The 13,014-nt window shown below is 36.1% G+C and overlaps 1 protein-coding gene across 2 annotated transcripts in view; it reads right to left on the bottom strand.

Moving 5' to 3' along the window:
- Positions 1–13,014, bottom strand: part of LAMA2 (laminin subunit alpha 2) — a 676,446-nt gene that overhangs the window by 109,899 nt on the left and 553,533 nt on the right. The gene's annotated exons all lie outside the window — the stretch shown is intronic.

The following is a 13,014-nucleotide window of genomic DNA, read 5'->3' as shown; positions in this document are numbered from 1 at the left end:
AGGAGAGATTACAGATTGCTACTGTTGTGGTAAAATTTATTTTAAGGTGTTATTCCAACAGCTTTCACTTAAATAATCTATTGCTTATAAAACAGATTGACTAAATAATACTATGATATCTACAAAAGGATACATTGGAAACATCTACATAAATAAAAAGAATCTGTGCATTTATATCTAGCCTTTGCAAAAAGAGCTGCCTGACAACTCTGACAAATTATGCTGTGGGAAATGGACACTTTCTTCAATTGAGAATTCAGAAATGCTTGGTCCTATGGTGTCTGTAGGGAATTAGATACAGTAACATTATTTAAGTGTCATTTATTTTGAAAAAAAGGTAAGAGTGTCAATATCAATGGCACAAATCCAATGTACCTTACTCAAAAAAATAAGGCTCCATTACCCACTCAGCTTCTACATTTGTTCCAAATTTATATGCCATTCTTACTCCCTGGTTACAGGTTTCCTGAATCAAAACAGATTAGAGAAAGGAAATTACAAAGAAAGAAGAATGAAGATTCTCTAAATAAGCACATGATAGCAGCCAAAGGGACAGCTGACAAACTGACAATGAGGAAAGAAAACCAGCTTGGAGAATTTTTAAATCTCAGCAATCCAAATCTATTTGGATAAGGACAAAACGGTTCAGTAGATGCCAATATTGACAGTGATGATCCTGAGCCATCAAGATAACACGGCTCATTCATAATACTAGATCGAGCCAGACAAAGCAAGCAAGCAAGGGAGCAAGCTTTCCCCAGAGTCTTAAGATATGAATTCCTTTCTACAGGAACATGGTCTGGTGAGAATCTAACAACCAACATTTTACAGCTGATCTTGGATATGCAAAAGAGGCAAGGGGGTGAAGGAAGGAAAGAGAGTTGACTTGCTGTGCATAAGAAAATTAATGAAACAAGGTGAGAGAGAAAAGAAGGGCCAGACAACATGGAAAAAAGTTAAAGTCTGAGCTGTGGAAATTTGGAGGGACTAGGAAGAGTGATTGGAGAAGGCAATGGCACCCCACTCCAGTACTCTTGCCTGGAAAATCCCACGGATGGAGTAGCTTGGCAGGCTGCAGTCCATGGGGTTGCTCAGAGTCAGACATGACTGAGCAACTTCACTTTCACTTTTCACTTTCATGCATTGGAGAAGGAAATGGCAACCCACTCCAGTGTTCTTGCCTAGAGAATCCCAGGGACGGGGGAGCCTTGTGGGCTGCCGTCTATTGGGTCACACAGAGTCGGACACGACTGAAGTGACTTAGCAGCAGCAGGAAGAGTGATGGGAAATATTCATTTTTTTCTACTTTCTTACACTTTTCAACAGTCTTAGTGAGGTATAAATAAACTTATCATATTTAAATTTTACAATTTGATAAGTTTTGATATTTATACACTCATGAAACTGTCAAACAATTGAGGTAGAGAATATACCCATCATTTATTTTCATACCCTCCCTTCCACTCCTTGTCCTTCCTTATCTCCACGTAAGCACTGCTCTGGTTTCCAACACTTTTAGTCTGTATTTTACGGACTTTTATATAATAGAATCATCCAATATGTAGTACTCTTTTTTTCTTGTTTGGTTTCTTTCATTCAGTGTAATTATTTTTACATTTATCCATGTTGTGTGTGTATCAAAATGTGATCTTTTTTATATTTACATAGCTACGTGTGTGTGTTCAGTTGCTCAGTCATGTCCAATTCTTTGTGACCCCATGGACTCTAGCCTGCCAGGCTCCTTTATCCATGGAATTTTTTCCAGGCAAGAATACTGGAGTGGGTTGCCATCTTGCACTCTAAGTGTTCTTCCCGACCCAGGGTTCGAGCTGGCATATCTTGCATTTCCCACATTGGCAGGCGGATTCTTGACCACTGTGCCATCTGGGAAATCCCACATGAATATGCCCCAATCTATTTATTCATTCACTTCCTGATGGACATTTGGATTGTATCAGCTTTGGCTATTCTAAATAGAGTCGCTATTAACATTTGTATACAAATCTTTGTACAAACATATGATGATTTCTCTTGGAATGAAGGACCTCTAAGTGGCGTGGCTAGAATATCTGGTGGATATATGTTTACGCTTTTAAGAAACAATCAACATGTTTTCCAAATTACTTGTACTATTTTAAATTCTCACTAGGAGTGGGTGAGAGTTACAAATGTAACTATATCCTTGTCACTACTTGATATAGTTGGTTTTTTAAGATTTTAGACATTCTAATGGTGTGTACAACAGTTGGATTTTAATTTGCATTTTCCTTGCAACTAATTATGCTGAGTGTTTTTTCATGTGCTTTTTACCATCTTCTTTGGCTGTGTCTGTTAAAATTTTTTGTACAAGTCTGTATTGGGTTATTTGTTCTTAGTGAGTTTTGAAAGATATTTACGTATAATTTGGAGACAAATCCTTCATCAGACATGTAATTTGCAAATACATTCTTCTAATTTGTAGATTATCTTAATGAATGGTTGGATTCTATGTTTTAACATTGTCAGAATTTTTCCATCTAGGTTTATGAGGGATATTGATCTATAATTTTCTTTTTTTCCATAATGTTTTTGGTTTGTATCATAGTAATACTGGCATCATGGAATGACTGGGACATATTTCCTCCTCTTCAATTCCCTGAAGAATTTACTACTTCTTTCTTAAATGTTTGGTAGATTCACCAGCGAAATCATTTGGAACTGAACTGTGTGTGGTGTTTTGCACACGTGCATCTGCACATGTATGTAAGGGTTCTAAAACACAAATTTAATTCTTTAATAAGTATAGGGCAAAGAAGCACTCCAAAACAGTAAAGAGCTGATGGCATACAGCCACATACCAACAGTCCAGGTTTAAAAGACAGGTCTGTCATATAATGACAGAATGGAAGACACTAACATGGTGTGGATGGAGAGAACTGCTTCACTTTGTTGGACTCTGGAGAGTTCCTTATCCAACACTGCTTAGTAAGTCACTGAAGCACATCAACAATATCAGGACTGTTGATGAAGCAGCATTTTCCAAGCTAATTATACTTCATACATATTTATAAGCACCACATCTGAGTTTCTGAGCCGTTGTCTACAGCATATGTGAAATATAAATGAGGTTCTTAGAGCTGCAAGATAGTTTATTTCCTGCTTTTTAGAGATTGTATTTTTATAAATAAGTTCTGTCTGTGTGTATATACATATATGTATATATAAATTATCTAAAATCTTTTATTATATCACACAAAATAGGATCTAGTGGTATATGTAGGTTGCTACATGTTTTGTTAGCTAATAAATCATTTATGGAAAGTGTGAGATAATTTTAATCATTAGAGAACAAAAAATACAAGAAAAAATAAAATGATAAAGTCTACAAAGATTTAACAGAGGCTTGGTATTTAATTAATTGGCTTTTATAGATTCATGGGGTCGCAAAGAGTCGGACACGACTGAGTGACTGAACTGAACTGAATACATGTTAGTTTTCTTCTTTCTACTATTTGTTAAATATTCATAGTGACTTGTTAAGGCACCATGTCATTGATTAATAGATGAATGAATCAATTGATTTACCCAATAAAAGTTTATAGCTCATTCAAGGAGAAGGAAATGACAACCCACTCCAGTACTCTTGCCCGGAAAATCTCATGGATGGAGGAGCCTGGTAGGCTACAGTTCATGGGGTCGCAAAGAATCGGACAACTGAATGACTTCCCTTTCACTTTTCACTTTCATGCACTGGAGAAGGAAACGGCAACTCACTTCAGTATTCTTGCCTGGAGAATCCCAGGGACAGAGGAGCCTGGTGGGCTGCTGTCTATGGGGTCGCACAAAGTCAGATATGACTGAAGCAACTTAGCAGCAGCAGCAGCAGCTCTTTTAAGCACTGGAGTAATCTCTGATATTCAAAGACGGAATGACTCTGCCTTCTCTAACAGAAGTGCAGTGTAGTGGTGCAGTACAGTAGAAAAATTCCTTATACAGAAAATGATTATTACCACAATGGAGCATAGAAATATCTAGGTGTTTGTTGTCAGAGGAGGTGCACTTAGGGGAAGAAGATATGAAGGTGAGACCTGCAGTTATCAGGATGGTAAACCCACATGTGACTGATTTATTATTTAAATCAGTAAATTTAAAAGTTATTGTTTATATTTCTTTCTATATTCTTATTTTTCTTAGCAGCCTTCAAATAACTTCATTAGAGAGAAATTTTCTGAATTCATTGAAAAACTTGGCACTAAGGAGAGATGTGTAATTGTTGTTTGTTTTTGTTTTCTAAAGAAAGTATTAGCTGAAAATTCATCCGCATGGTTTATAACTTATTTTGTTATGAAATAATTTACTTTAGAAGACAAGTCTTGCACATTTCCAAAGGGGATAATTTGTCAAGATAATATGTGACTTAGATGATTATAAACTTAAAATCTTTTAAATAAAGAAAGCTGTCCAAAATGTGCAGAGGTATATGTAAGGATCGGTAATTAGCCACAATGTGTTTATGTAAAATATATGTCAAGAAATTTATATTTGGGCATGCTAGACTGTTGCCAAAAATTGGGGAGAAATTTCTTACTATAATAAAATAAGTTCTTAGAAAAAATGGTGTTCTAGTCCTGTATACATTTAAAAAGATATAACTTTTGAGAATATTGAAAAAAATGTATGTGATGTTAATTAGATACATTAAGCTATAAAAACAGTTAGGCAAAAGTTATCCATTTGTACAAAAACCGTTTGTACAGGAAATGACATGGACAGATAAACAATATTATAAAAGTGATTATTTGTGGTTAGTGAGATTATACACATTTGAGATTTTCTTCCTTTTGCTTGCCTGTATTCCCTATTTTTGTATAATGGATATGAACTGCTTTTGTCATAAAAGATCACTTTCAGTTTTAAAATAAGAAAATCATCGTGTATTGATTTTAAATGTTTTAAAATAATCTATATATCAAAAATCTCTAGGATACTATAATGACACACTAAATCAAAAATGAGTTCAGAAACAACCCAAAGGAATGACTCTGGTCAGAAATCTGGTAAAAGGCTGTAGATTCTGGCATCGCATAATATCCTAAGATGGGACAGGGGTTAGATGAGCCTCTGGAGGATTGAAAGCAACTGAGAAAGGAGACCAAATGATGGAATAGAAAATCTCCAAAACTTACTCATAAGAATTTAGAGTTCATGACTGCAAATTTGCACCTGGATAACACCAAGAAAGACAATCAAGAGAGGATTTAAAAGTATATTCAGGCTTCTCTGGTCAACTAGTGGTTAAGAATTCACCTGCTAATGCAGGAGACACGAGTCAGATCCCTTGTCTGGGAAGATCCCACATGCAAGTTGGAGAAGACTCTTGAGAGTCCCTTGGACTGCAAGGAGTTCAAACCAGTCAATCCTAAAGGAATTCAACCTTGAATATTCACTGGAAGGACTAATGCTGAAGCTGAAGCTCCAATACTTTTGCCAGCTGATGCAAAGAGCCAACTCAATGGAAAAGACCCTGATACTGGGAAAGATTGAGAGCAGGAGAAGAGGGTGACAGAGGATGAGATGGCTGGATGGCATCACCAATTCAATAGACATGAGTTTGAGCAAATTCTGGGGAACAGTGAAGAACAGGGAAGCCTGGCATACTGCAGTTCATGGGGTTGCCAAGAGTCAGACATGACTTAGAGACTGAAAAACAACATGTATAATAACTAAGTAAAAACAGGTTTTCACCAATCACAGCATGAGAACCATTGCTCCAGCACCTCTGGGTGCCACTGACTTGTTGCCATGAGGGAGGGTCTAGACAAGCTATTGAGGGTGGCATTGGTGGGCACCACAAGGAGTCTTGATTCTGAGTAAAGACAATGGAGAAGTGTCTACTGATTTAGAGAACATCCTTAGAGGGCTTATGCCTTTCTCTCCATTTAATGTCCAGAATCAGACTCAACATGGCAATTTCATTCTTGATTTGTCCGATATTTATTCTTGTATTTATTCCTGTTGGTGGAAATCTCAAGTAGCAGGTCTGAGACCAATGTTGTCTTGAATACAATTAGTTTAAATTTACATTGCATTATAGCATCACCCCAAAGAATTTCTGTGTTGCTGACTAATCAAACTCTTTGATTTCATTTCTAACAATTTATGCCCTGAATTTTCAAATATGTCAAATTCTGGGTAATAAAACAGAAGCTTGTTTCTCTGCTTCCAATAGATTTTTTACAGTTATTTACTCAGATGAGTATATCATGTTAGCTGGCTTAAGGAATACCATTTTCACACACAGATTCAATATTTTTCTGTGTAACTTAGGCCCTCACTGACTTTTTCATATTTGCTCTTGCACGAATCAGTCAGTTCTTAGATAAGTTGCTGAATTGCTGATGGAGAAAAAATTCTCACCAGCTTTATTGACAGATTCAATTGTCAAACCTATTATGGATTACACTAGTTTTTCCATTAACACTACACTGGTATAGAATTTAAATTCCAATGATTATAGATATTAATAAGAAGTCAAAATTACTGTTTGAATAACTTCTAAGTAATGGCTGACAGAATAAAATACAAGGTATATGTGAGTTAAAGTTTAAAACTTGACTGACACTATATTATTGGGCCTTTTGATTGCAATGTGTGTTCTGCTAATATTTGCCGTTCTTTATGTAGGAAATAAAAACTCAAAAATGACCATGCAAGTGTTCTTTATGTATTTTGGTTCATCCAATTACACAAAGCAAATATTAAATAAGACAGACTGAAGAGAAGATATGACCACATTTCTAAACAAATACTCATTAGAAATACCTTAATGTTTAATCATACTATGGCAAAATTCACAGTATTTGATTCTATGACTTATTGACCAGTAGCAGTGGTATCAAAAGAATCTAGCTACATACGGATTCAAAAACTAATAAAAAAGAAGAGATTACTAGAAATAATACTATTAATATTAAAAGAAAGAATAATAAAAAGAAAAAGAAAATAAAAAATATAGTAAAGGAAAAGAATAAATAATGTAGTAAAAGTTGGAAAGTATTATTTTTACTAACATGACAAATAATAAAAACTTAAGGACAGGCCAGAATTCTATTTATCTTTATTCCTATGCGTTTCATAATGCCTCTATATATTAAGTACAATAAATATGTGGCTTAAAAAAAGGTTTAAAAACAAAAAAAAATTGAAAATGTGGACATGCTTAATATTTCATGTTAATAAACAGTTCAGAAGTTACATATTACAAGTACCACAATTGCATCAAAGAAGGATAATTGGAGACTTAATATTAAACCATAAAATAAAAAATAAATTTTAAGTTTTGGGGATTATTAGCTATTGGCATTAAGCCAAGAGAGAGATCAGAAGAAAATGTGCAGTTTCTTAAAAAGCTATACTTTAGCTGACACAGCTCAGTACATGGACAATATGCATTCAGCTTGGAGACAGATCTTCTAATCCTCAAATTCTGACCTTCTACCTTCTTCCCACATCCTGATTAGGAAACTTCAGCACACCCCTTGAACTTAATTCTAATCACTAAAAAAAAAAAAAAAAAAAAAATTCTTACCAGACAGCTACATTCAAATAAACATTCATAGATGATTTCAATCTAAGTAGGGAAATACATTTTATATTTCCTTTGAAATTTTCTTCTCTATTCAACTTTCCTGTTCCTTGGGGCACAGTATAAATATCTCACCTATTCTGAAAATCTGGAGCATCCTAGCCTTTCCAGATGCCTAGCATCAGTGTTTGGAGATGGGAGGGAGCAACTGGCATTTAGTGATCAGCTACTGAATACCAAGTATTACCTATATGAAAATCGCAGCATCTAGTGAAAGTGAAATTCTCTTAGCGTTATTAGTGTTTCTGTCCTCATGAGGGCTTTTTTTAGCTTAACTTTTAATTCTGGAGACATTCTTCTCTGGGAAAAGGAAGTAGGAGTTAAACAGAACGCCATGGTCACCAAGAACTGAAGGCACAGAGCAGAAAGCAAGCAGAGATTCAGCATCTTTTAAAGCTCCTGACGCTGCAGCTGTGCACTCAGTGCCTGACCCAAAGTCTTTTTTCCCTAGATTACTTTAAGATATTGTTTTCTCTTTCTCTTTGACTTCCATAGTCTAACAACGATCTTTCCAGGTATAGATTTAATTTTATTTATCGTGAAGTGTGTGTGCTTAGTCACTCAGTCGTGTCTGACTCTTTGTGACCCCATAGTCTGTAGCCCACCAGGATCCTCTGTCCATGGGGATTCTCCAGGCAAGAATACTGGAGTGGGTTATCATGCTCTCCTCCAGAGGATCTTCCCAACCCAGGGATCAAACCCAGGTCTCCGGCATTGCAGGCAGATTCTTTACTGTCTGAGCCACCGGGGAAGCTCATTTATCGTGAAGGGTTTTCTTTGAGAAATTATCTTTCACCGGGCCTTGAAAATTTTCAGTATTTCTTTTACTATTACTACTTCCCTCTTCTCACTCTTATCAATTTCTGAACCCCTAATAGATTTACATTGCATTTTTACAAGGTATATTTCTTGTCTTTTACACTTCTTTTATATTTTACCATGCTTGTAGCATTCTGGGTAATGTATTCAACTCTTTCAATTAACTCATTCTCTTTCTCCTTTGTTTAGCTTTCCCATTCAATTTTTAGTTATACTTACTATATATTTTTTATTTTTATAAATTTTATTTGCTTCTATTATACATTTCCATAATCTTCTGTAGTTTTTCTTTTTATCATTCTTCTCTATTCTTTTTTAACACTGCAATAATTTTAAACACTTTTATTGTATATCCTCTTTCAGATTTTTGAATAACTTCAGGATCATGTTACATACTTTGCCTGCCTACCCTCTTTCCTAGTTGATTATTCACAGTGTACCTGCACAGACCACTCCTCTGTGTCCTTCTAGACATTCTAAGGGTTGCAAGAACCAATTCCTCTCCCCTCCTCTGTTAAAATTTTAGCTTGGAAAGTCTTGTACCATGCAAACTTCAATCCATATGTAAAAGTATATGGTATAATTTGGACTTCAACCCGTAGGCTTGTGGTTTTAACAGCTTATGAGAGACATTTTTCACAACTGGGGCATGAAAAGAAACAAGATTCCTTGGCATGTTCTGGTCTAGAGGGAGTATTCATTGATAAGAAAATTGTTTGGAAGTCTGACAATTTTGCATACTTTCAATTAGTCAAAAAAGACTCCTTTGTTTATAGGTTTAGGATGATGTTTGTGATGTTTTCTCTCTCTGCTTGGGCTTTTAAAATCCAATCTCCAGACATATGATCTACATTTATGTTCCAAATTCATTGAGTCACTAAGGTGCCAGCTTTAGGATGTGCTATTGTGTTTCTCTTGTTTTTATTTTCAGATTACCCTTTTGTTTCCTCTTTCCAAAATGTGTGTTAAATTTTGGGAGTTAGAGTTTATCTAACATTTCTGTGAATTTCTCACATTAGGAAGGATCTGAATTAACTCAGGCTGCTATGTTATCAGAGCTCCCTGACATTCCTTTCTAGTATCCTTATTTTCTAACAGGGTTTTTCTCTCCATTGACATGCTACATAAGAGTAAATTTACAAAAATCCAATTTATTCTCTAGACTCGACCCAAAGGCAAGAAAAAACTCCTTGTGAAGTTTCTAAGGATTTTTACTCTCCTTATCTTAAGGAATTAACAGTGGGAAGTCACTTTACAACAGCAGTTCACGTATTTATTTGGAACAGGTGTCTAAGGTTTTAAACCTACTTAATTTTAGGTATATTTTTCTCTTGGATAATTTTTCCAGATCTGGGCCACCCCCCACCGCCCCACTCTTTAATTCCTGTAAAGTCTACATAACACTTAAACAGCACTGTTCTTTAGTAGTTCAGTTCAGTTGCTCAGTCATGTCCGACTCTTTGCGACCCCACGAACTGCAGCACGCCAGGCCTCCCTGTCCATCATCAACTCCCAGAGTTGACCCAAACCCATGTCCATTGAGTTGGTAATGCCATCTAACCATCTCACCCTCTGTTGTCCCCTTCTCTTTCTGCTCTCAATCTTTCCTAGCATCAGGGTCTTTTCAAATGAGTCAGTTCTTCGCATCAGGTGGCCAAAGTATTGCAGTTTCAACTTCAGCATCAGTCCTTCCAATGAATATTCAGGACTGATATCCTTTAGGATGCACTGGTTGGATCTCCTTGCAGTCCAAGGGACTCTCAAGAGTCTTCAACACCATAGTTCAAAAGCATCAATTCTTTGGCACTCAGCTTTCTTTATAGTCCAACTCTTACATCCATACATGACCACTGGAAAAACCATAGCCTTGACTAGATGGACCTTTGTTGACAAAGTAATGTCTCTGTTTTTCAATATGCTGTCTAGGTTGGTCATAACTCTTCTTCCAAGGAGTAAGCATCTTTTAATTTCATGGCTGCAATCACCAGTTGGTTCTTTACTAACTGTCCCACTATTATTTTTTTTATGAGAAAAAGAATTACTTACAAATTACCCCCACCTTCTTCTGTATTTTACATTATTTTCTCCTAGATATATTTGGGAAATATGCTGCAGATATTTAGACTCATGGCTCCTGGGAATGATGCATAATTGCATTGACCGACAGAACATGGATTTGGAGAATAAAGAGGAAGACCACATTGTTCACTGGAGTTGAAAGCCAGTATAAATTCTCAATTTCTAATGCTGATTCTTAGAGAAGATCAGACTAAATGTGGAGACTGAGAATATTATTAACTGAGAAAGAAGATTTTGGCTTAGAGAGTGTGTATGTGAGAGAGAGGGAGAGAGCTTTAGATGATAACAGTGATTGTAGTGTAAAGAAGAGGGTACAGACGAAAAAAAAAGAAATCTTCAGTTGCCATGGGACATGAAAAAGTGGTTCTTTTTATGCAAGATACCTAGGGAAGGTGTGGACTGCCTACATTTTCTACACTGAAGTGTATATCACAGAACACATTCCATTCACTCTGAGAAAAAGGGAAAGGAAGGAAGGAAATTAAGAAAGGAAGGAGGGCAACATTTCAGGGTTGATGGAGATTGTGTGGTTATTATGGGATGACTCTTCATGATCTTAATGAACAAGAACAATAGAATCCATTCTACATTAGCCTTCTGTTTTGTCGTCGTTGCTTGCTGTTTGGATATACCAGATTCAAGTGTACATCCTCTAAGAACTTCCCAGTGGAAAAGGGCAGAGGGTCTCATCTCCCAGGGCCACTGAAACCATGACTATTGTCATCCCAAGGCTCCAAAAGCATATAAAATCTCTTCTTCATCTACTTTTAAAATCAGATCTGGTTGATAACACAGGTTTTAAGTTCACCTATGATCCGGAAATGTTTTTAAAGATTTAATTCTCTGTTGTTTTAGAGTCTGAGGACTTTTTATAGCATCAAAGCAATTGAGATTAGAAAGAAATTACTAGATCTTCATATTCTATTTTTGAAAGAGTGATATATTTCCCTTCTCTTTTTCCTTGTGCCCACCAATGAGAAGTACAAAATGAGATGTTATCTTTGAGACTGTGTGTAGAGAAAATAATAATTTTATAACAATAATACAATGATAGTAATTTTCCCACCCAACACTAATAGAAAATTGGAAGTGTGAAAGTTTTAGTCACTCAGTTGTGTCTGACTCTGTGATCCCATAGACTGGAGCCAATCAGGCTCCTCTGTTCATGGAATTCTCCAGGCAAGAATACTTTGAGTTGCCATTCCCTTCTCCAGAGGATCTTCCTGTTCCAGGGATGGATCTGGGTCTCTTGACTGTAGGCAGATTCTTTACCATCTGAGTCATAAGAGAAGCCCATTAGAAAAGCAGTAGTGTTTATTTTTTCATAAAGTTTATGTTCCTGTGACCAAGCTAGACAGTGTTGAAAGCAGAGACATCACTCTGCCTAAAAGGTCTGTATAGTCAAGGCTATGGTCTTCCCAGTATGGTTGTGAGAGGTGGTCTGTAAAGAATGCAGAGGGTCAAAGAATTGATGCCTTCAAACTGTGGTGCTGGGGAAGACTCCTGAGAGGTTCCTGGACAGCCAGGAGATCAACCAGTCAACCTTAAGGGAAATCAACCCTGAATACTCATTGAAAGGATAAAGGCCAAAGCTGAAGTTCCAGTATTTTGGTCACCTGATGTGAACACCTGACTCACTAGGAAAGTTCCTGATGCTGGGAGATTGAAGGCAGAAGAAGAGGACATCAGAGAATGAGATGGCTGGATGGCAACACCAATGTAATGAACATGAACTTGGGCAAAATTCGGGAGATGGTGAGGGACAGGGAGGTCTGGCATCCTGCAGTCCATGGGGTTGCAAAGAGTCAGACATGACTGGGCGACTGAACAACAACAAGTTCTTAAAATAACATTTCATTTTGAGATTTAAATAAATTAAATATGCAAGATAAGAGGTTATTGCTGTTTACATAGCAACTATACTACAATATTTAGTTGTTTATAAACTCCACCTGCTCACTATTTAATTAAAATAAAGGATCAACTTTCTTCTTACTCATATTTTCCTTTCAATTACATTGTTGATCATGTGTGCATTACAAATAGGTAGACTCAAGCAGATGTTTAAAAGTGAAGTGGCTTTAAAAATGTTGTCAATTATGCTTTAAGATTATTCCACCATTCATTTAGGGATTTTTTCCCCAATGTTATTTTCAATGCTTTTTTTTCTTCTCATATTATCTCACACCCATTTTCTTCACAGTAATAATTGGTTGTTTTATTGCTTGTCTAACAGGTTTTTTTTTCTCCTTGTATAAATTGCTCCTTTGCTTCTTTGTCCTTTGTTTCTAATTCATTAAAGACGTTCTTTCTTCTTTGCAGGCCTAGATTCAAATGACTCTTTCATACATAAATAATAAACTTAATCTTACTCTTCTGTGTTTATCTATAGCTGTAGCAATAATACCAGCTCTTACATTTATGAAATGCTAGTTCTATCTAGGTAATTGCTCAATTTAATGGCAAATATATTTCTTTTCTAGTACAATAGG

Source organism: Oryx dammah, unplaced genomic scaffold (genome assembly GCF_014754425.2).
Source record: "Oryx dammah isolate SB20612 unplaced genomic scaffold, SCBI_Odam_1.1 HiC_scaffold_4, whole genome shotgun sequence".
Taxonomy (NCBI): Eukaryota; Metazoa; Chordata; class Mammalia; order Artiodactyla; family Bovidae; genus Oryx; species Oryx dammah.
This window is presented reverse-complemented; position numbering and strand designations above follow the sequence as displayed.